Here is a 25,659-nt window from a genome sequence, read left to right as displayed (position 1 = left end):
AAATAAGTATAGCCTTATATGCTGTTGTAGTGCTTCTTCTGTTGTGAAATATACAAAAGTTCCAGGAGATTCTATGAATTAGAGAGTAGAATCTTCTAACATATTCTCCCGAATAGCTGCTGCAGAGTAGTATGATTCATTGTCATTTTTCAAAATCACAGTTGTGGTGAAAAGACCATCGACTCAGGGAAATGTCGAGTCATGGATCAGGAATGTTTTGGAAAGCTGTTTTAAGGGATCATCATAGTAAGCATACAATTTTGTTTTAAGTATGCATCTATAAGTCGATATCGAGTAATTGAACATCATGGAGATTTCGCTGTAAATTAATAAAACTCGAATATTTGGCGCACATCCATCTCATTCATGATTATCTTGCTTTTGTCGAACTCGTTTTTGAACCTTAGTTGGAACTGGAGTAACCTGTTTCACATTTTCAACTCCAACCCGATTCAAGTTCTACCGAATTACAATTTGCTTGAAGTTGATTTTTTCACGTTTTAGTCACCAACCAAATTCCTGAACAGACGACAATGATGAAGGGTTCAATGAGGATGAAGAAAAGTTCTAGAGAACCCCAGATTATTCTGTCAAAGAGCTGTTGTAGTGTTCCACAATTTACAATTGTAATGTTCTTATATTAAAATTGACCGTTGTAGTGCTCTTAATTTGCTGTTGTAGTGTTCAATGAAACTTTTCGATGAAACATTTCAAAGCGTTACTGACAGACAGACAACTCTGGGATTTTATATATATGATTCGTTTATTGTTTAATCATTAAAAACTATGGATAGTTCGTCACTATAAGTGTCGGCATAAGCCCTATTCCAGTTCAATTGAGGTACACCTACCTATTTTTTCATTTGTCGCAATTACAAAAACATTTAAAATGTCGGCGCACAGATAGATAACTTAAATTAATGCTACATAAATCGCATCACTTACTAAGGTGAATCCTGATCATGTAGCTTTTAAAACCCTCCCACTAACCAGACTCCTTCCTGTAAAAACCATGGAGATGCGGAGTTGATCTCTGTCTCTAGAAGCATTGGACGTCACACTAACATTCCTTCCCTACTCCGATGACCGTAAGGACGTGGCCGGCGCCGTTATTGACATTACAAAATTTGGAGTCCTCGAAATTGTACATTGAAGGTGGTATGCTACCCCAAGCTACTTCTGTTGCAATTTTGATTATTCCAGTCAATCACGGAGTAGCAACTACGAATTATACGGTCATCTATGCTTATGCTTAAAAGCAATGTCTCGATTTTAACTTATCCAAGAGTGTATTTCGTGGTAGAATTAGACATGATATTTAAAATAAGTCGACTCTCCACAACTCTATATTCTATAGCTCAATGTATTCTATAGCTCGATGGATTTTTCGGTCCCTTAATATTCCCATACATCATGCTCTCCATAAGACGATGTTTCTTTCACTCGATGTTTCAATTAGTTGATGTCACGTGCGGGACAAATTCCCTTCCATAACTCTATATCCGCCTAAAACCATTTTTTTGTACAGGAAAACATGGACCACTACTTGTTAAGAAGTGAATAAAGACTTGCAAGTAAAAAAAAAAACATGAAAATAAAAATATGAATTTAAATTAATAAAGTGATTTCTCGAGCAACTTGAAAAAAAATCCAATTATATTTTTTCTAAATGCTATCAACAAAATAATATTGCTTTCTTACGAAAGTGATCAGTCGACCGTAGTACAGAAATTCAGTCTGTGTGACTTCAAGTCAAATGTAGAATTTGTTTTTGAACCAAGGTTGGAACTGGCGCAACCCGTTCTGAATCACAGTTTCAACCCCAACCCCATCCAGGTTCAACCAAACTACAATTTGCTTGACGTTCCAGATTTGTCTGGAATATTCCAGATTTTTGAGGCCCCATTTTACAAAAATCTGAAAGATCCAGATAAAATTTGTAATAAATTTGTAACGTTTTGTAAATAATTCGTAAGGTTCTAAATATACGACAAAAGCAATCCAGACTTTTCCAGACAATTTTTCAAAATCTTCCAGATTTTTGAAAAATTGACTTGGCATCCCTGCCTATAAATGACCACACGGTTCATGGACGTGAACCTGTTGTGGATCAAATTGACTAATATTATCGATCAGAACACTACAACAGCAATATATCTGCGAAACTTCTCAAAACGACCTTTGCGAATACCGTAAAACGGGGTAACTTTGATAGTGCGAGACCCAAAACATATTAAACGAAATAACGAAGTTTCTGTCAATCAGTTAAGAAAAACGAATGCAAAAGTAAAGTGTATTAGTATGACATCACATGTCATGTCAGAGCTATTTTCGTTGGAATCAAGTGCATTTGAGGATTTATATGCAGAAATCATAAATTTAAATGATTTTATCATTTTCACAACGCTAACAATCACTGTTTGAAAAAGTCATAATGAGCTCGTCACTTCTTCATGACAGACTAGTTATAGTAGAACATTAATTTGGTCTCAAATCTCTTAGCGAAATCCTGTTTTACAAACTGGGACCATTTTTGTAATCTAAGTCAGAAATTTCCATATAGCGTTAAACGCCTAGAGGCATGCAGAGCCCTATAAATGTTTTGTTCGATTTATACTCCATTATCAAAGTTACTCCGAAACAGAAAACTGACTTTCGATTATATGAAAAATAATATATCCATTCAAAATAAATCTTTTGGCAATCTAACAAGTACAATCGATAGCTAAGATGTCAGTACTTGTTTGAAAAATATAAATTGTAATTTTTGAAAACAGAAGTTACCCCGTTTTACGGTATCTTGTGCATTGCGAGAAAACATTATGATAGAATTCCAAACTTTAATTTAAAAGTGTTTTGAGCTGTAGACCAAATTTGTTGACAAGTAAAACATTTCGATTATCATCAACACTCTCGCCATTTCAATTCCAACGTATGGGTTAAACAACAAAAGCATTACATAGGACATTTGAATCAGCTAGTGATGCATTTGAACGCGTTCAGTTCAAGTTCCAGTTCAATTTGTTGAACGCAGCGATCAAGTAGGCTTGATCATTGTTCAGTGCAGAAATATGAACCCGTGTCACACGGGCCATGTGAGCTAAAAATTGAACCGGAACAGTTTTGGGTGACACGCAGCAAAAGTTCATTCTAAAGTTTTGTTTTTCATTCTCAGAATAAGACACTATTGAGTTTATTTTAGTCAAATATGTCGGTAATCAATGTATTCGTTTCGTGTGTGAGATCTAGGATCACATTTGTGAACTGAACGGGGCGTTCTAAAGCAGCGGCAGGCTGCTGCTCTGAAGTTCCTTGCTTACTGCGTTCAAGTGCAAATTTAGCTCGCGTTCCGTTCATATTTGGCTCGCGTTCAGTTCAAAATGTATCACTGAGCTATGATGTACAGTCACCCCACAGTTATGGATCAGCTAAGGCTCATTTTTTAGAATAAAACATGAATACAAATCATGGTAACCTTGTATAGAACAATTTTACCCGCCTGGCAATGCCGATATAATTGTTTTCGATAATACACATTAAAAAATCGCGGTTATTTACGAAAAAGTGTCGATTTCGAAAGAAATTTCAAACGTTGTCCATCCCACAGATGTGGATCAGTGGAACAGGATGGTCCTTATTATGCAGCCCACAGACGCTCAGACGTTTTGACCAACATTGACTCCGCCCCCAAGTTAGTCAAACCGACATATGTTGATACAACCGTTTGACCGACTGTCAAGGTTGGTTGCAGCAACACGATATTTCTTCGCATGTTTTTAGACTTACCGAGAATCTAGTGAATATGTGATTGTTATTTTTTCGAATGCTGTGGCTGTGAGGGAGAATCTTTTCGCGATTTTCTGGCAATAATCGCAGTAAGGAAGAGAAGAACTTTCAACAATTAAGTACCGGAGGAAATAAATATTTAAGAGAAATATTAGTTATAATTCGTACGAAATATTCCGACAAAACTCAGAAATCATGACGGGTCTCTTTTGGGAAATATTCTGAGTATGCATTGATATGGGAACGGCCAAGGGATTTTTTTTTTCAAACATTCTATCCACAATCTTTTAGTCGTTTCCTCTAGTTATTCTGCTTTGAAGTATTTCCAGGAATCCATAAGCTATACTAAGGATTCCACCAAAAGCTCTTCCTGGGATTCTACCACGAATTTTATCAATAATTCCTTTAGAAATTTATCCACAGATTTAACCAGAAATTTCTCCGGGGAACATTTGTCAGGCATACCTTCAGGTGGAATTTTTTCAAAGATCTCTTTAGAGGTTCCTCTACAAATTATTGTGGATTTCAACCACTGATTCCTGCACGATCTGTCCAAAAAAATCCCAAGGAATTTCTTCAGGGCTAAATTCATGGCTGCCTCCTAGAATTCCTCCAGATTGTTATAACAATTTTTTCAAAGATTTCTTCAGAAATTTCTCTAGAAGTTAGTTCTAAGGATTCCATCACGCGTTACCCAGGAATCGTATCACGAATTCTTTCAGATACTTTTCAAGGGATTTCTAAAAAAAATCATCATCAGAAATTCCCCCAAAGATTTCACCAGGACTTTTTTAAGGGCTTGCTCCTAGAACTCCTCAAATTCCTCAAGGAGTTACATCAGTAAATCCATCAGGAATTTCTTTCTAGCAATTTTTCAACAGATTTCTTCAGGGATCTATACAAATAGTTCCCAAGGGATTTCTCCAGTGGTTCATCCAATGCTTCCTTCAAGAATTCCACCAAAAAATCCTCCAAAGATTCATTTAAGAATTCCTCCAGCGAAACTTCAAGCTTTTCTATACAGATACTACCCACAATTTATCCAAGGATTCATTAAGTTCCTCCAGAGATTCCACCAACAATTCCTCCAAGAATTTTATCAGAAAGCCTTCAAAGATTTCAAGAGAAATACTGCAAAAACATTCATCAAAACTTGATCAGCAGGATTTCCTTTAGAGATTCCACTTGTAATTTTTTGAGAGGATCCCCCAAGTTATCCTTCGGTATTTCTCTAGAGAGAATCTTCAAAAAATTCTATTATAAACTCCACCTCCATAGATTCTTCCTTGTATTTCTGAAGGGACCCTACGAAGCATTCGTCCTGGGATTTCTGTAGGAATTACTTCAATAATCTAATATTAATTTCTCCGAGGATTCCTAAAGGATTCTAATTCCATTCGGTATTTCTTGAAGGATTTTTTTCCAAGGAATCTTCCAGGAATTACCTTAGAAAATCTTTCAGAAACTCCTTCAGGGATTACTTTAAAAGTTCTTCCAGAAATATACTAAGGAATCTCTCCAGGAAACTCTCTAGGAATCAATCTATTGATTTCTTTGGTGATACCTCCAAGAATTTCTAAAGATATATCTCCATGGATTTTTTTTTCAGAAATGAAAAAAAAATCTTTTAGGTCTACTTTAGGGATTCATCCTGCGACATCAAGAGAAATGTGTTGTTTGAAACTCTGAGTAAATATCAGTTAACTCCCTGGAGGAGTTTATGATAATCCTGAAGCACAATCCTAGTAACACCTTTGAAGTATTTTACGGTTGAACTTCTGGCGAAACTCTGGTAGATTTTTCTGGTAATGATTCTAGCGAAACTCTGGTGATATTCCCAGTTTTAACGCTAGAAGAACTCTTTGTGAAATTCCTTAAAAAAACTTCTCTCGCGAAAAAATACAGGTGATATAATTAGGGAAAATACTGTTGAAGAATCTTAAGGAATTACTAGTGGAATCTTTAAAGGAAATTGTGGTCAAATCGCATAGGAAATTCGTTATTGGATAATTGGAGTTCATATTGGTGGCATCCACGAAGGAACCTATCAGAGGAATCCCTGAAGGAATTCCTGTTCTGAATCCTAGGAAGAATTCCTGATGGAGTCAAATTACAGGTAGTACTATTATAATAAATTTCTAATAATATCGCTGGAGGGTTCCCGAAAACCCCCAAGAATCCCTGGAGTTATTTCACGAGAAATTCCTTGAAAAATCCGGAAAATTCCCTTGAGGATTTCCGGGATTGATTCCTTAAGGAAATCCGGGAGGAGCTCCATGATGAATTCCGTGAGGAATCCTTTGAGAAATTCCGGAAGGAATCTCTTGAGTAATGCCGGTAATGGGCTTATAAAATCCTTGGAGGAAATCCCGATAATCTTCGAGAATCGTTGGAGATTTTGCTGAAGGAATTCCTTGAGGAATTTCGGGAGGTATCCCTTGACCAATTCCGGGAGGAATCCCTTAAGGAATTCCAGGAGAACTACCTTGAAGAGTTCTTGGATGAATCTCTTGAAGTATTCTCTAGAAGTTCGGGTAGTATCTCCCAATAAATTTCGAAAAGAATTCATAATAAATTAACCCAGAATAACCCTAGAGGGATTCCTGAAGGAACCTTTAGAAGAATTCCTTATAGAATCTCTGACAGAACTTCTGATGGAATCCCAGGAGGATTTATAATAATGTCTTAGAAGCTTTTCTAATGGAATCTATGAAATATGGAATCCCTGCATAAATTCCCAATAAAATCTATTGAAGAACTCATTCAGATTCAGAAACTTGTGATGTAATCCCTGGAGTAATTCCTGTTAGAATCTTTTATATCCTGTAAATAAAGAAAAATATATTATATTAATCAGTTCACAGTCCGGGAAGTCTCTCTTCTGCGCCTACAGCAGCTAGTATTTATAGCTCAGAAATCCCACAGGTACGAACAAGTTAAAAGTACCAAATGCATGAGGAAGAATAAAGAATATCACTTGAAATAGGTTGACATGATAGAATCATTAGAGAAACTCTTGATAGAATTCCTGTAGAAATTTCAGGTGGAATCTCTGAAGGAACTCCTTATGGAAACCCTAGAGGAACTCCAGATAAAGTCCTTAGAAGAACTCCTTATGGAAATCCTTGGGAACTCCTATTGAAAGACTCAGGGAAACTCCTGATGGAATCCCTATAGATACTCTTGATAGAATCCCAGTAGGGATTCCAGGTGGAATGTCTAAATAAAATGCTCATGAAACACCCGAAGGAACTTTTCTTGAAATCGCCAGAAGAACTCCTGATGTTATTCCCAGAAGAGATCCTGATGTTATCTCTAGAAGAAACTTCTGATACTATCTCTAGAGGAACTCCTGTTAAAATTTCTGAAGAATTTAATGATGATTCCTAAAGGAATTCCTGACGGAATCCGGTGGAACTCCTGATGGAACTCTTGTACGAATTCCTAAAAATATTCTTGCAGGAACTCCAGATGAAATCATTGGAGGAACTCCTGATGAAATCCCTTGAAGAATTCCGTATGGAATCATTATAAGAACTCCTGATGAAATCCCTAAAGGAATTTCTAATAAAATTCCTGATGGAACTCATGATAGAATGCCTAGAAAAATTCCTTATGATATCCCTAGAAGATCCTGATGGAATTCTTAGGTGGCCTCCTGATATAAACTCTGGAGGAAGTCCTAATAGAATCTCAGAAGAAATGCTAGCTGGAATCTCTGAAGGAACTCCTGGTGGAATTTCTGGAGAAACTCCTGATGAAATCCTCAGAAAAATTCTAATGGTAGCCCTGAAGGTATTTCTAATAGAATCCCTATTGGAATTCCTGATAGAAACCCTCGAGGAACTCCTGCTGAAATCCTTGGATGAATATACAAGATATTGTTGGAGGATATATAGAGGAACTCTCGATAGAATCTGTTGAGGAATTTCGGGTGAAATCTCAGAAGAAACACTTTACGGCATCCCTGAAGGAACTCCTGATGAAATCCTTGGAGGAAATCCTAAATATATTGTTGAAGGAGTTCCTGATGGAATCAATGGAGGAATTTTTGATGAAATTCATAGAATAACTAGTGATGGAATCTCTAGAGAAACCCCTGATAGAATATCTGGAAGGAATTGCAGGTGAAATCTCTGAAGGAACTGCTGAAGGAATCGCTGGAGAAACTTCTAATGGAATTGCTAGAGGTATTCCTGATGGAATCCCTGGAGAAGTTCTAGTAGCTATCGCTGAAGAAACTCTTGATGGAATCCCTGGAGGAACTCCTGATGAAATCTCCTGAAGCCCTAAAGGTACTCCCGATAGAATCCCTACAGGAGCTCCTAAGGAAATTCCTGGGGGAACTCCTGAAGGAATCCTTGGAAGAATTTGTAAAGATATTCTTGAAGGAACTCTGGATGGAATCATTGGAGGAATTTCTGTTAAAACCCCGAGAAGAACTCCTGATGGAATCCCTAGAGCAACGACGGACAGAGTCCATGGAGGTATTCCAGGTGGAATCTCTGAAATATCTCCTGATAGAATCCCAGGAGAAACTTCTGTTGAAATACCTAGTTGAGTTCCAGGTGCAATCCCTGAAAGAACACCTGATCGAATCTCTGGAGGAATTCCAGATGGAATCCCTGAAGAATTCCTGATGGAATCTCTAGACGAACATCTGACGAATCCCCAGAAGAATTCTTGATGGAATTTCTAGAGGAACTTCCGATGGAATCCCTAGAGCTACTCCTGATAAAAAAAACCCTGAAGGAACTGCTGAATGAAACCTTCGTCAAATTTATGATTGAATCTTTTGAAGTTCTCCTGATGGAATGCCTGGATGAAATCGTGTTTAATTCCCTAGAATAACTCCTGATTCTAGAGACCTTCCTTAGCCGAGTGATCAGAGTCCGCGGTTACAAAGCAAAACCTTGCTGAAGGTTTCTGGTTTAAATTTGCGGTTGGTCCAGGATCTTTTCGTAATGGAAATTTCCTTGACTTCCCTGGGCATAGAGTATGATTGTACCTGCCACACAATATATGAATGTGAAAATGGCAATTTTGGCAAAGCAAGCTCTCAGTTAAAAACTGTGGATACGCCCATTGAACTCTTAGCTGAGAAGCAGGCTCTGTCCCAGTGAGGACGTAACGCCAAGAAGAAGAACTCCTGATTCTTAGAGGAATCACTGATGGAATCCCTGTAGGAACTCCTGATAGAATCCCATGAGGAATTCCAGGTGAACTTTCGGAAGGAATTTATAAAGAAATTCTTACAGGAATTTCTTGTTAAATCACTAGACAAAATGTTGATTAAATTTCTGGAAGAACAGCTGGTGGAATCATGAAGTAGTTTTGAAGAATTCCTAAAGATATTACAAGAGGATTACCTGGAGAAATTCCTGGTAAAATTCCTGATGGAATTCCTGTGGTACAAATCGTGGTACAATCCATAGATGGATTTTTTTAATCACAGGTGAAACTGCTGATGGATTCTCTGAAGATATTTCTGGAGAAATTGGTTGAGGAATAGGGTAGGTGTACCAATTATGGATGCAATATGTCAACAGTAGTGATAAAAATCAAGTTTTCACCGCGTTTCTAAAACGTAAGCATGACTTGTTGGTGTCAATTACTAGTTTAAACCCTTGCGAATCTGTTGATTTAAACAGTTTTAGTACTAAATTGACTTTGAGCTGCTAAAAATTGATTTTAAAAAGCGTTGTCTTTGTACCAATTATGGCAATAGCGTTCCTAGCATTCGACATAAAAGTGTACCAATTATGGACTATCGAATATTTGCACGAAATGAATTCAAACGCCATCCAGAGCGAATGATAATGCAACGCTAATATGTAATGATGTGATTGCTCATAAAACTTTCCAAAAATTTTGTTTTAAATAGATTTTAAATCAATTTATTGCAATGGGTTTATGGGAGAAAATTAATTTTCGAAAAGGAGTCGAAATGTAGTGTAAATGCAAATTATGATACAAAACAGCATTAATGATCTCACATTACCTTTCCAGTGCCTAATTTTAACGAAAAAAAGAGGGAAAATTCAAAAATCGAGTGTCGCTGAAAACCCTTCTATACCATGAAATTAGCATCTTCCGCTTGCGAACGTGTGATTAAAAATCTTAGTAATTGGGTACAAAACACGCAGATAATGCCTTACCAAACCGTCCCGTCGTGGAAGTAACCCGTGAAATAGCTTTACTTTTTTTATTTCACTGATCAAAAAATGTAAACAAACCGCCTCCAGAGTATTGCCATAATTGGGCTCTCATACACTCTTTGTACCATTTATCGACATAGTGGAAATAACACGATTTCCAACTTAAAACAGAAGATTTGTTTGCACACCAGCTACATTTATTCATTTGTTCTCACTAGGCATCATACATTCATCGGTTGAAGCAGTTTTTCCGGATGAAAACATACATTTCGTAACGGGTGTCCCTTAGCAAACTGCTAAGAAGGTGACATAAATGTGAGGTAAAATTTTCAAATGTTAATTTTTCGAAGCTTATTGCACGAATGTTCTTTTCAAGGTTTAGTTACCATAAAAAACAAATAGTTTTATCATTTCTGTGAATATTAGCCGTTATATTCTAGTGAAACATTAATAAAAATCTCTTTTTGTTCCCACTATTGCCATAATTGGTGCTATTGCCATAATTGGTACTTCTACCCTAATTAAAGAATTCTTGATGAATTTGCTAAAGAAAACGGTTAAAGATAGTTGGATAGTTAGAGATAGTTGGAAACGATAGTGAAATATATAGAAAGAGCGTGCATTTGATAGATCACTATGACACCGACGCTGCGTAAATTCACGCATTTTGACTTTCCACCCATCTGCATTGGCAGTTCATGGGATGTCGAAGCTTCAATTTGACATGATGACGTCGGTGTTCGTGCAACATCCCTTCAGACGGTACGATCGGTTCGTCGAACATTTGGCTCCGCCCACCGGTGGTTTGAGCAAAATCAAACTCGACCGATTCGTCAACCGTCAAATCAGTTTCACAAACTGTCAAATTGGTTCGTCAAGCAGCATCAAACACGGTCAAACATAGCACCAACATGAGCATCAACCTGGGGGCGGAGTCAATGTTGGTCAAATCGTCTGAGCGTCTGTGGGGTGCATTATGGATCAAATCGACTCATATTATGGATCAGAGCACTATAAAAGCAATTTATCTGTGAAGCAAACGAATGGTGTTTTAGTGAAAGTATACGTTTCGGCGTTTCTTTCGGAATCATCTTATTGTTGATTCATAACTGTGGTACGGGTTTCAATGCCCCACAGTTATGAATCAACGATTCTTTGAATACGGATAGCATTTTATTTTATACGGACGAATAAAATATGCTAGAAGATGTTATGATTGATTTCAATGCTGTAAAGATGTATGGTCCACGTAGATAAAATGTGTTCTGCGTAAATGCAACTCTATTTGATGAGATATTCTCCGTTTAAGCCAACTTTTATTCATATCTGTGTGCTATCCATAACTGTGGGGTGACTGTACTTTGAACGTCCAAGAAAAGTCTGGATCGCTTTTTTTTTTTTTTTTTGTTGAGGGTTGAAACAATAGAGGTAATAAACTATAGAGGAAGAATGTCGCTGGCGTCGCTGCAGGAACATCTTTTGCTGGCGGAGATAGGCGGGGCTATAAATGTCAACGCGAAAATGTATGCAGTTTGACACTTATATACCCGACATGTTTCTGAGCGAGAACAAAGGGAACAGCAGCGACATTCGTCCTCTATAGTTTTCTATCTCTATTGTTGAAACTACTGCGTCCAATATTTAGAACTATTGTAGTATGTCCCAGTTTACTGTACATGTCACGCTAGCCGAACACCATTGATTAGACGATCAGCTGCTTACCATGACACGTTCCCAATCAGGTATGATATGGTTTATGAAACCAATCACCTTTCTCGGATCAGCAGACCAGATCTCACTGGGCTGTAAACAGCCGCTATCGAGAAACTTTGATCTGCGCCTGTATAATGCACCACAACTGTAAAGCAGATGTTCCGAGGTTTCACTTTCAATATTACAAAAGCGACAAATATCATTCTGAACCTGGCCAATGTTCTTCAAATGATATTTGCTCGGACAGTGCCCAGTTACTAGGCCAGTGTATGTACAAAGAGCCCTCTTGTTAAGCTCTAAAATCTTTTTAGTTTTATTTGCGTTTGGAGTTATAAATCTTTTAGACTGGGTACACTTTTTGACATCCATCCAGTTGGTCATCACCTTTTGTTCTTCCCAGCACTTAAGTTCCATTTTTACTGCACAGTTTGGTATACCACAGAATGGTTCCGGGCCAACAAACTGTGAATTTGAGCCCCGTTTTGCAAGATCATCTGCCTTTTCATTCCCTTCAATGCCACAGTGTCCTGGAACCCAGTACAAATTTACCGAGTTTGATTCACACAACTGTCGCAACGAGAGAATACATTCCCAGACGAGTTTTGATGTACATTTATATGCACTTAATGCGTTTAGAGCTGCTTGACTATCAGAGAAAGTACATATATTTGCATATCTGTATTTTATTTCAAACAGACATTCACACATTCAAGTATTGCAAAAATCTCAGCTTGAAACACTGTTGGCCAATGTCCCATTGCAACTGAAATATTTACTCCGGGTCCAAAGATCCCAGCCCTTGTATTTGTTCCAATTTTTGAGCCGTCAGTAAAGAATATGATTGAGCCTTCACGAACCGTGGGACCTCCGACATCCCAACTTGTACGCGTCATTTCGCTTACCTTGTAGAGAAAATCATAGTTGTCCTCAGGTCTCATCCAGTCTCCGTTCATACTCATCACCGGTCCTCTTTTAAAGTGTTGCAAAATGCTCAAGTGGCCAATAAGATCACCTGGCAAAACATTTTTAGACCTCTTAAGCCTTAGAGCACTTCTTTCCGCTTCTAATTGCACATATTCGTGCAAAGGCAGCAGATTGAGAATAGCATCTAACGCTTTCGATGGAGTGCTGCGCATTGCTCCCGTTATAGCAATGCACGCAAGTCTTTGAAGCTTAGCTAGTTTCATTCCTGCAGTAGCCTCCCTGGTTTTAGGCCACCACACTAATGAAGCGTAGGTAATTTTTGGTCGTATAATAGATGTGTAAATCCACATAATCATTTTTGGCCTCAAGCCCCACCTCCCGACAGTTTTGGAGCATAACCATAATGCGTTGATCGCTTTATTAATCGTAGAGTCAAGATGCGCATTCCAGCTAAGCTTGGCATCTAAGATTACTCCCAAGTATTTTACCTGACTGCTAACTTGAATTTCAACTTCTCCAATCTTTTTAGTGAATGGGACAATCACGATTTTTGACGGGTTAATGCTTAGACCCTCCTTTATACACCATGATTGGGTATACTTTAGGGCCTGCTGCATTCTTTCCGATACTATGTTGTCAAACATGGATCGCTTATATCGTATATGGAGAACCTTACAAATTATTTACAAAACCTTACAAATTCATTTCAAATTTTATCTGGATCTTCCAGATTTTTGTAAAATGGAGCCTCAAAAATCTGGACAATTCCAGACAAATCTGAAAGGTTGGCAACGCTGTAAGCAATCCAGACTATTCCAGACAAATTTTCAAAATCTTGCAGATTTTTTTAAAATTGACTTGGCATTCCTGATGATGATGGCTATCATGACTACCAAATATTTTTTCGATTAATGTTTTCATCTACGAAAAATTTGAAATGGGTTACATGCATGCCCTGATTCGCTACTCACCGCATAGTAACGCATATGCGCTAGTGTTTATGCACGAAAAATCGCTAAAAGTTAACGCGAAAAATAATATAACTAACGAATTATTTCATAAAAATGGGAACTATTTTCGAAAAAATATTTGGTACCGGTTGTACGTGATGCTAATGACTATCACGCCTACCAAATATTTCTTCGATTAACGCTTTCATTTACGAGAAATTTGAAGTAAGATGCTTTCCCCCATACAAAATGAAACAAGAAAACTCCTGCTGATCAACTGTGGACAAGAGCAAAGCAGGTAATCCATTGGATGCCCTTCCCCATACAAAATAAAACGAGAAAACTTCTACTGATCAACTGTGGACAAGAGCAAAGCAGGTAATCCATTAAGGTGGGAACGTTTTCCCATTTATTCTTGCCTGCGGATGTCAGTTGGCTGTAACGGCTGCGGGCATACGACCACCTCCAGACTCGACAAAAATTTGAGATGATCAATATGTCACTCATTAGTACTAGACCTGGAAAGGAAGATTCATAAACATTTTTAAAATGTGATTTTTAATCCCTTGCAGCACTTTCTTCCAGGTATTGCAAAATAGATAGTCCAAATAGGACGAATCGGAGTATTTCTATATAAACATTTTTATTTAATATGTAAATTACCTGCCAGATTGCCAACGTCATTGCGATGTTCATGAAATCTGCGCTCGTTTAGATTGCTATAATTTCCATTCCATGGTTGCAGGAACACTTCTTCCAAATCATTCGATGTTGATAAAGGGTCCAGGTTGCCCGTCTTCATATAGGCCATAGATATACGTTTTGCTGTTTGTCATTACAAACTTTCTTAAACAATCTTGTGGATGGGGAGAATGCTTCTGACACTGAAGTAACAGTGTTTCAGATGCAGCTGGAACAGATGATAGTTATCAAGGATTATGCAGTTTTTCCGACTGGAATTGATAATACTGAAGCTAACATCAAATACTTCTGATTCTTAGTTTACTTGTGCATCAGAACCAAGAGGAAATGCGTACACGTCTTATTGTACTTACCGAGAATTAAATCAAACATCGCCAGCGTTTCACTTCCTTCCAACATTGTTTTTGTTTTGGAAGCCGCATGATAAATGAAGAATTCTGAAATCTCGAATTTCACAGCTTTTGACACTTAAGCCGATTCATCAGCAAAATGACTAAAATCGTTCTATTTGTATTTTGTTTTACTTCAGATTTTGACTTGCGGTCATGAAGGTCATGAATAACAATGATACTTCGGTCGAGCGAAATTATATATAAGACGTTTTACTCTATTTATGTTTCCTACATTTAAACTTATTGTATCTCAATGAGTGTTCCTACACAATATTAAGATAAATAACGAGCCAAGATAAACTCGATTTGCCTTCATTTGTTACTTTGGTCCTTTTGAAAAGTTACGCAAAGAATAGTGTGTTAACTGTTAGTGGAAGCATACGTTTTTATGTTTATTTCAGAATCGCCATATCTTTGATCCATAACTTATATGGTTATAATATGGTTTTTAATGTCCGTTATGAATCAACGCTTCAAGGTATGGTATGATTAAAATTTAATTAAATACTGACAAAAAACAATGCGTTAGCACACCATAATCAATTGCGAATAGATTTATGGCTCACGTAGGTATAATTTGTTCAGCCTTAGTTGCCCTTCTATTTGAAGAGATATTCTCTATTTAATCCAACCATGATCCATATCTGTGTCCTTCCATAACTATGGGGCGACTGTATCTTCGTTTTTGAGCTGATGATCTTATATCGACGACCGCAAAAAATATGTTGAGTACAGAGAGAGCTCTACTACTGATGTTCAAATCGATGAGCTAAACGATTGGAGAAGTTGACTGTTCTTAAATTTCCTTTTATAATGAATTCCATAGAAGTATCTGGATATGAAACACCAGAAGATCTTGCTGCTTCTTATAAAGCGGAAGTCAAGCAAGTATTTCAGTTTCAGTGGCGACCTCAACGTTCTTCAATGCTTTCAAAGCTTCCTTTAGTATAGCCACCTTCAATGTATTCCTCGGATGAGTCCGTTACACGATTGCACAAGCACAGTATCAAATCACGACCACCTATTATTTCAAATATATATGATGTATATGGAGTGTTCCATTTGAATAATTTGTTAACATTTGGCTGATTCTTCCAGAATGTTCAGTAGTTTACGTGAGCGGGGGTCTTTGTTAACGTTGCTTCATACTTAGTTTAAGAAATTCTCGAAAAACTCTTCCCAATCGTTCAAAAGGAAGGCTTGCTCTATTTGATTGTAAAATTTCTGGAGTACATACTTAGGTAAAATCGACCTGTAAAAGGAATCTCTAAAGGGTATAACCCTTATACGTTATGGAAACAACTTTTACATAATTAGCGATATAAAATGATCAATAAACGTGTGCGCTAGGAATTTCTTGTATGTGGTGTCCAAATGACATTTTCCCCAAAAAATTACTACAATTTTGCCTTTGCCTTTTCGTTTCGGTTTTGAATGTCCTTGTTCTATTAGCTATTTTGTGCTATCACTTAAAAGGATTTCGTTAGGCGTTTGAACTTTTACGGAAAACTACATAGATTGATAAGCCCGAATTCCACTCTGCGATCAGATTTAGCAATTCCGGATTGTTTTTGATAGTTTTTTCGAAGAAAACTTCAATATTTATGCATGCTGTTTCAAAGAATTACAATTTATATTTTTAAAACAATTACTGACATCCTAGCTATCGATTGCGTTCGATAGATTGCCAGAAATTTTACTCTGAATGGATTTATAATTTTTCATATAATCGAAAGTCGGTTTTCTGATTTGGGGTAACTTTGATAGTCGAACAAAATTGAATGAATTACGGAACATTTATAGGGCGTTGCATACCTCTAGGCGTATAACTCTATATGGAAATTTTCTGACTTCGATTACAAAAATGGTCCCAGTTTGTAAAAATGGTACCGTAATCCGGGGTAACATTGATCATTTTTTTGAATATTTCTTAAATATTTTGTTTGAAAATGCAAATGTTGCAAGTTTTATATTTTTAAAATAAGTACTGCCACCCATAGCTCGTGACTATATACTGCATTTTGTTTTTTGAAAGATTTAAGTATGTTTAAAAAAATGTTTTAAGTGATTTTTTGATTTAGCTGATATGGGGTAACATTGATCAGCTATGTAAATAACGTTCGGTAATATTGAAAATATCGTTACTTACTCAAATCATGGCCCCCGCAGCCGAATATGAAAGCCAAACGCTACAAGTCATTTACTTTTTGAGTTATTTTAAAATTAAAAACAACTCGAACCACGGAATACGCCTAAAGGTAGGCAATTTCCTAAGGGAATTCTATATTCTTTACAGTAATTTGTTAATGTTGCTCAATTGAGCATATTTATGAAAGTTTTGTTAACGGAATCGTTTTCAGCGATGCCATTTTTAGTAAGAACCGCATTTTCCTTGCTCATATCGTTTGCAGAACTTATGTGAGGTATGAATCTTCGGTAGTGTCATCCTTACCCATTGAAATCATTGTTTCGAAAAGTTGACAAATTTACGGATAATGTAAACGGAATTTTCGCAAAAATCCCCACTTACATTAGCTTATGAATATAAGAAAGAGAAGCACCATTCGTGATTTGGAAATGTTCCATCAATATAGGATGATACGAACTTTTTACGAGATGAGTCATTTCGATCAATGTTACCCCGCTGATCAATGATACCCCGGATTACGGTATTCGCTAAGAGATTTGAGACCGAATTCATGTTCTACTACAACTAGTCTGTCAAGGATATGTGACGAATTCATTATGGCTTCATCAGATAGTGATCGTAAAACAGATTGTTTGTGAGTTTTTCAAAAATGCTAAAATAAATTTTTCAATATTTGTATATAGGGTGCCGGTGCCATTAGTGGACTACTTAAGCTATAAAAAATCATAACAAAATAACGAAAAGCTTTAACAGAGATCTTTTGGCGTCAACAGAAAGATTTCAACCTCTACTATATGAGAAAAATCTAAAAAAGAGTGATAAAACTAATCGCTTGAGCCACTATTGGAACACGTGTTCCAGTAGTTGCGCTAGTGCTCCAGTAGTAGACGTTCAGGAATGATATAAGGAATTTCAAACAAAATGATAGTTTTTTTTAATTGGTTTAACATTCTTCCCTCGGAACAGCAACTAAGTTCTTTCGAATGAAGCATAAAGATCATCTCTGGGACTTTTCTCCATTTTTATACTTCCATTTTGAAAACTGATTCCATCCGTTGATCCACTACTGGAACACGACGGCAACTATTGGTGCAAGGGAGCAATTTGTTTGCGTAAACTTAATTGTTTATATGACTTTTTGATAAAATAAAAAGCTGAACTTTGGCAAATCGACTAAACTAGAGGCGATCTATCCACCAAAAATAGCACATGTTGTTTTATCAAAAAATGTACCGTAAAACGGGGTAACTTTGATAGTTTTTTCGAAGAAAACTTGAATATTTATGCATGCTGTTTCAAATACTTTCAATTCATATTTTTAAAACAAGTACTGGTATCCTAACTATCGATTCCAGTTGATAGATTTCCAATAGATTTATTCTTAATGGATATATAATTTTTCATATAATCGAAAGTCGGTTTTCTATTTTGGAGTAACTTTGATAATGGAGCATCACTCGAACAAAATTGAATGAATTACAGAACATTTGTAGGGCGTTGCATATCTGTAGGCGTTTAACGCCATATGGAAATTTTTGACTTAGATTACAAAAATGGTCCCAGTTTGTAAAAATAGTATTCGCTATGAGTTTTGAGACCGAATTCGAGTTCTACTATAACTAGGCTATCAAGTATAAGTGACGAATTCATTATGACTTCATCAAATAGTGATTGTAGAACAGATTGTTTGAAAGCATTTCAAAATTGCTAAAATATTATAAATTTTCCATATTTGTATATAAATCCTCAAATGTACTTGATTCCAACGGAAATAGCTTTAACATGAAGTGTCATACTAATACTCTTTACTTTTGCATTCGTTTTGCTTAACAGATTAACAGGAACTTTGTTATTTCGTTTAGTATGTTGAGAGTCTCGCATTATCAAAGTTACCCGCATTATCAAAGTTACCCCGTTTTACGGTACGTTTTATTCCATAGTCCAATATACCGGTACATAATAACCAATGGTACCGGCGCCCTAAATGCTCAAATGTACTTGATTCCAACGAAAATAGCTTTGACGTAAAGTGTCATACTAATACTTTTTACTTTTGCATTCGTTTTGCTTAACTGATTAACAAAAACTTTTTTATTTCGTTAAGTATGTTGTGGGCCTCGCACTATCAAAGTTACCCCGTTTTATGGTACATTAAAATTTGATGAGATATCTACAGATCAACTTAGTATCGTTATTTTCAAGATCGCCACTTTTATCGATTTGTCTTTTAAATTAGGATCTCTTTTTCAGTTTTGAAATTTGCTTCAGTTTACTTTGGCCATACAAATATCTGGAAGAACAAGATTAGAACGTGTAAATAGATTTGTAAGGTTCTTTATTTACGACACACAGGATCCAAACTTCTTCCAGACAAGATTACCAAAATTTTTCTGATTTTTGAGAATACGTTTCGCATCCCCGCTACGATTCAATGGGTTACAAGCATGCCCTGATTTGCTACTCGCCACAAAGTAACGTACATGCGCTAGTGTCTATGCACTAAAAATCGCTAAAAGGTAACACGAAAAATATTTGTTTGGCGAAAAGCATCTAACGAATTATTTCTCAAAATTGGGAACTAGGGGAACTTACGTATTCTCGGCAGCTTAAGCCGATGCCGTGCTTCTTTTGTAATTTTCTCGGACATCAGCAGATAAATTCCGTGTTTTTCTATTTGCATTTATGCGTTGCTCAATCCTCTATCGATTCACACCGACAGACTTGTCAAAATGCTTTTGGAAACGTTTTTACAACGCTGCGAACATCCCTTGTCAGTGTGACTATTGTCGGCAGCCTCATTCTCTTCGGCAACTTTCCCATAACAACTGCTGGTGAATCACTTCGGCAGCTCCAAATCAGTCGCATTTTGAGGCGTGATCATTTAAATTGATGGTATCTCCGGCGATATCGTTTGTTTAGTCTCGGAAATCTCGCCTGCGGGAAGCGGGCAGAACAAAGAATCTACTGAATGTTTCCACTGATGTGTTTTGATAGAAAAATACTGTGTATTTGGCGTTTGAAATTTGGTTACCGATAATAGTCGAATGGTGCTGAAGCCGTAAGTCTCCCTATATTCAAAAATCAGAGGGGGTTGTGTACAAGACACGACCGCATGATGTTAACTACGCCAAGTGATTTTCTGCGTTTGAATTTTAGTCGATTGTCATAGTTGCAGCCTTCCTTTAGTTCAAACTCTAACATAATATCGTGACGGTCGCAACATTTTAGATTTTCAATTGACACCCAGTATATCGCCGTAAGACGTAGTTAACGTCAAAAAATATTTGGTATCGGTTGTACTTAATGATAATGACTATAGTTAACGTCCAAAAATATTTGGTACCGGTTGTACTTAATGATAATGACTATCACGCCTACCAAATATTTTTTCGATTAATACTATCATATACGAGAAATTTGAAGTAAAATGCCTTTCCCCATACAAAATGAAATGCGAAAACTTCTGCTGATCAACTGTGGGCATGAGCGAAGCAGGGGGGTTGTGTACAAGATTACCTGCTTCGCTCATGCCCACAGTTGATCAGCAGAAGTTTTCGCATTTCATTTTGTATGGGGAAAGGCATTTTACTTCAAATTTCTCGTATATGATAGTATTAATCGAAAAAAATATTTGGTGGGCGTGATAGTCATTATCATTAAGTACAACCGGTACCAAAAATTTTTTGACGTTAACTATAGTCATTATCATTAAGTACAACCGGTACCACATATTTTTTGACGTTAACTACGTCTTACGGCGATATACTGGGTGTCAATTGAAAATCTAAAATGTTGCGACCGTCACGATATTATGTTAGAGTTTGAACTAAAGGAAGGCTGCAACTATGACAATCGACTAAAATTCAAACGCAGAAAATAACTTGGCGTAGTTAAGGTGAAACAGTTTTGAATCAACTTCGAAGATTGCACTAAAACTTCAAAGGCACAAATCTCACAAAGAAAGCATCCAACAACCGTGCACTTTTTATTTTGGCTTTGTGCACTAGCAGAAAGCTTAAAATAAGAAGATCAGGAACGTTTGCCAACTATTTCTCCAATTTTGTGCCTTTGAAATCGTGAGTAGGGGCACAAGTCGGCCATCTTTGGATTCTGAGATGTTTCACCTTAACATCATGCGGTCGTGTCTTGTACACAATCCCCTCTGCTTCGCTCATTCGTTGTATTTTCTGGATCTTTTTGAAATGTTTCACAGCACAAGAAGCACTACAACAGCACTTAAGACAGATTGTTTTCCAAAAGATCTTATAACCACACTAAAGTAACATAATCTATGGAGCAGACAAGTGCAGAGTGTGAGTATAATTGTTTTCCAATAGCCCTTTCACTATCTAATTACCAATAAATGCAAAATGTGAGCAAAAACATAACCTCATTTCTATAAAACTAATAAAATTTTCGTATGTCACTGCAACAAACCAAAGGTGTTAAAACTCCCCACCTTGTTTTAGCTACTGTTTTGAACTGTTAACTAATATAACTGTTTAGTGGAAAACATAAGTCTTGCCTCTTTTAATAGATCGAGTGATATTACATGCACAGCTTTTATTAGAGCTTGCATGGCTAGTCAGCTACCGATAAGCCACAAGTAAAAAAAAACAAAACAACGCAACATGCATACATATGTAGTAGAACAAAAAATGATTCATCTGGCCCTTTATTTTATTTTGCTGTTGATTTACTGAATGGCCTAATCACATTCAATAAATAAAAAATAGTCTTCCATTATGAAAATCAACATCAGCACATCCTCGTTACCTGAGGCTCAAGCACTCGACGCAAACTAAACTTGTTCTGCAAAACCAACCGAGAAGATTATGCACGTTCTTTTCGGCTTCACGGGAACAAAAACAAAGACTGCAATAAAAAGGTGAAAGTGATCATCTCCTCTCTCAATTTGAAAATCCCCGATTACGGACTTGTTGCGAACCCGAAGCGTGAAAGTGATATAGGCTAGCTTACACCCGGAGCTAATCGGTTTGGCCAACGCATCGCAAACAATAATGCTACTTCTATTTGTAAGTCCTTCTTCGCCTGGGAAAAGAGGTAGTGGATGGCCATGTCGCCGCGAAAAGAAATCGGTTGGTTCTCTGTTTTTGGGACTTGGAACGTTGCAGAACGAAGAGGAAGATTCTGGGTTTGGTCCGAAAGGATTATGCACGTTGATACCTGGCATTATCTTTTAATTTGCGACCATGCGCTGACGAAATTCACTCAACGGGTTAATACATTGCGGTTCAATGTTATGACACGCATAATCATGAGTATGTGTACCTGCTGTTTAGAATCAGTTGTTTTGGAACAATTTTCTCTCTAAAACATCTCCAATAACTTCAATAGAGCTAGGGTAGAAGCACCGGTTTTGGGCAGCCTATGAGAAAATATCTTTAAAAGTTATATGGGAAGCCGATATAGGCCACCAGCACAAGTTTCGGCCAGAGATTTTGCTTGGTTGGTTCCTAAATTAGCCTATCATATTGATTTCTTATGAGAGTGTCCGAATTAGAAGTAATCTGGCTAGATTAGGTGTATAGGAGTTAAAATTTTAATAAGAATGAATTAGTTTTATTATGTTTTGAATCAATTCGGACGAGTAATTCAATGTGGCTCTATCATGTGAATGTCTACTGAAAACGAAAGGTTTCATGCCTACGATGTTTTCGCAGCGACCTTATTTTTACAGGGTGAACATTTTAGGACACTGGATAGCAAAGGGTTAATTGAAGCGATCACCTCTTCATGAACTTTGATTTAGAATTTACACACTGATCCGAGCTAGCGCGACTATACGGTACGGTGATAATGATTCTAACTGGTTAAATAATAGAGAAACTTAAAAGTAGATGGAGTACCGTGTACCTTTTAATTCCGCTCCTAAATGCTTATCTTTGACAGATACGCGTATTTCGACTACCACTTGCAGTCTTCTTCAGTGTTAGTTACTCGTATCCACTAGTGTTGTGATGATTTGATGAGATATCGCAAGAAATCAAATATGTGGTGGATTTACGACGCATGCAGTGAGGAGATACGAGCAATTCGTAATGACCGTTTATTACAATCGCAAGTACCTTCTAACGATGTCGTAAATTTCAATTCTCCGAATGATATGCTGAAATGAATTACAACAAGGAAATCACAGAACTGAAACAACATATAGACCATTGGAAATGTAACTATCGATGAAGCAGAAGCTCATTCAAAATCTTCCCAAAGCATAGATATTGGTACTCCCGTGCACAATCGTATCTTCATCCAGATTGTTATGCGGAACATTGTTCATTATGCCCCTATTCCCCCTATGTGGAAAGGAGGACATGTAACGATTGGTTCGACGAAGAATGCAAGCAGGTTTTGAAGGAGAAGAACGCAGCGCGTATTACAATGCTGCAGCAAGGAACGCGACAAAACGTGGAGCGATATAAAAGGAAACAAATGCAGCAAGACCGCCTATTCCGGGTCAAAAAGCGTCGCCTGGAAGAAGTGGAATGTGAAGAAATGGAGCATCTGCATAGTTCACAAGAAACGCGAAAGTTCTACGAGAAGCTTAACGCATCCCGAAAAGCCTGCAGCCGCGAGTCGAAATGTGCTGGGATCAGGATGGAAGCATCTTGACGGACGGACGTGAGGTGATTGATCGGTGAAAGCATTACTACGATGAACACCTGAATGGCACGGACAACTCAGGCGCAGAGGGTCACGACAGCGGAGGAAGTGACTACGTCAGCAAGGCGAATAAAGGGAACCAACCTGTTCCCATGTTGAGGGAAGTTTAGGATGCCATCAACAAGCTCAAGAACAACAAGGTAGCACCAAATGTACAATGTACATACGCTGATAAGACCGGTGGTCCTCTATGAACATGAAGCATGGACCATGCTGGAAAAGGACCAGCAAGCACATGGAGTGTTCGAACGAAGAGTGCTTAGGGCCATCTTTGGCGGTGTGCAGGAGAACAGTGTGTGATGGCGGAGAATGAACCACGAGCTCGCTAGGCTCTACGGCGAACCCTGTATCCAGAAGATGGAGAAAGCCGGAAGAGTGCGTTGGGCAGGGCATGTTGCAAGACGGCTTTAGGACATTTCGTCGAATGACATTTGGTCAAATGACGTTTGGTCGAATGACATTTGGTCGAAAGGACATTTGGTCGAAAGGACATTTGGTCGAATTGCTTTGGAACATTTATTTTGTTCGAATGACGTTTAGTTGAACGGAAATTTAGCTGAAGTCTTATTTTCAAATAGTTTATTGAAAGATCATTTACTAAATTGAATATTGTTTTCTAAGAGTTGCAAAGTTGGTAAGATAACGTTTTCTTTCGAGTGATCTGAATCATTGACTATTGTTGAATGAAAAATGAGACATTTTATGTAGTTTTATTTTTAAATTATTCAAATGAACTTTTTAGAAGTAGTTTTTTTTGCACATTGACTTAAATATTAGGCTTTGAAAATATCATCATTCTTTGAAAAACTGCTCAAAAAGTTTCTATTTCATTACTTAACGATGTGAGCATAATGTTTTTATTATTTATTATACTTTTGAAATGCCATCGTTCTTCGTAATGAACTGCTGATCTTCATCTGATGGAAGCTTTCGGAAAGAGAAGAGGGCTCTGAATCTCTCCTTGAATTCCGGGTGGTAAACCTTTATGGCAAAATGAATGCTAGTTGTCTGTAATTCAGCTTATGGCAAATTAGTTTATTGTGAATTCCAGCTTAAGAACATTCCTCAGGCAAATTTATGGCTCCACTGACAGTGTTGATGACCTCGGGTGAATAACAAAGTGTGCAGTAGAAGCTTTGAATTATTCAAAATGAAAATTGTGCTTATTTTATGTGTCGAGTAAGGGAAGACGAAATGACTGAGGTGATAAAAGTTGGCTTATTTCGAACCGCAGAACATGCCTGAACGAACAATTAATCTCACTGTGCACAAAATATTTGCCAAAAAAATGTCTTAGCCATGGTTTAGAACGTGGACGCACCTCTGAAGCAGAGTTGCGCTCAATATCAATCGTATCAGTTGATAGCTAATGTACCAAAACTATCAATATCACATGCGAGCTATTAATATCACAATGATTTAACAAACAACAGCAGTGACCAACACATTCTTCTTCTTTCTGGCGTTACGTCCCAACTGGGACAAAGCCTGCTTCTCAGATTAGTGTTCTTATGAGCACTTCCACAGTTATTAACTGAGAGCTTTCTTTGCCGATTGACCATTTTTGCATGTGTATATCGTGTGGCAGGTACGAAGATACTCTATGCCCTGGGAATCGAGAAAATTTCCTTTACGAAAAGATCCTCGACCAGCGGGATTCGAACCCACGACCCTCAGCATGGTCATGCTGAATAGCTGCGCGTCTACCGCTACGGCTATCTGGGCCCCAGTGACCAACACATAGTCCCAATATATCTGCAGCACTGATAAAAATATCGTACTGATAAATTGTGAATTTATTTGCTTAATTTAAGGCTAAACTCAATCCATCAGTGATACCCATAGTCTATCGCCATGAATGCACTTATGACAATTATGCTGAAGTGATATAGAATGATCTGGTTTGTATTGCAGTAGTCCTGTACAAATCAGAAAATTCGAAGCGTTGACGGTGACAGCGAGCAACTCTGCTCTGGAGTTAAGGAACCACAGTAGAAGTTGGTTTTCATGGCTAACTCGATGGTTCCTTGGATCACAGTTACACTGTTTTTGTGTTCTGTAACTCAATACCACCCTAACTCGATGGTTTCTTTAATATCGAGTAAAGTAAAGTAGACTGTAGTATGATTTCAATCAATTTTAAGACCCGTAACGCGGGTAGATCACCTTTTCGTGGTGCGTTATGGGACAAGATATACCAA

The sequence above is a fragment of the Aedes aegypti genome, chromosome 1, assembly GCF_002204515.2.
Source record: "Aedes aegypti strain LVP_AGWG chromosome 1, AaegL5.0 Primary Assembly, whole genome shotgun sequence".
Taxonomy (NCBI): Eukaryota; Metazoa; Arthropoda; class Insecta; order Diptera; family Culicidae; genus Aedes; species Aedes aegypti.
This window is presented reverse-complemented; position numbering follows the sequence as displayed.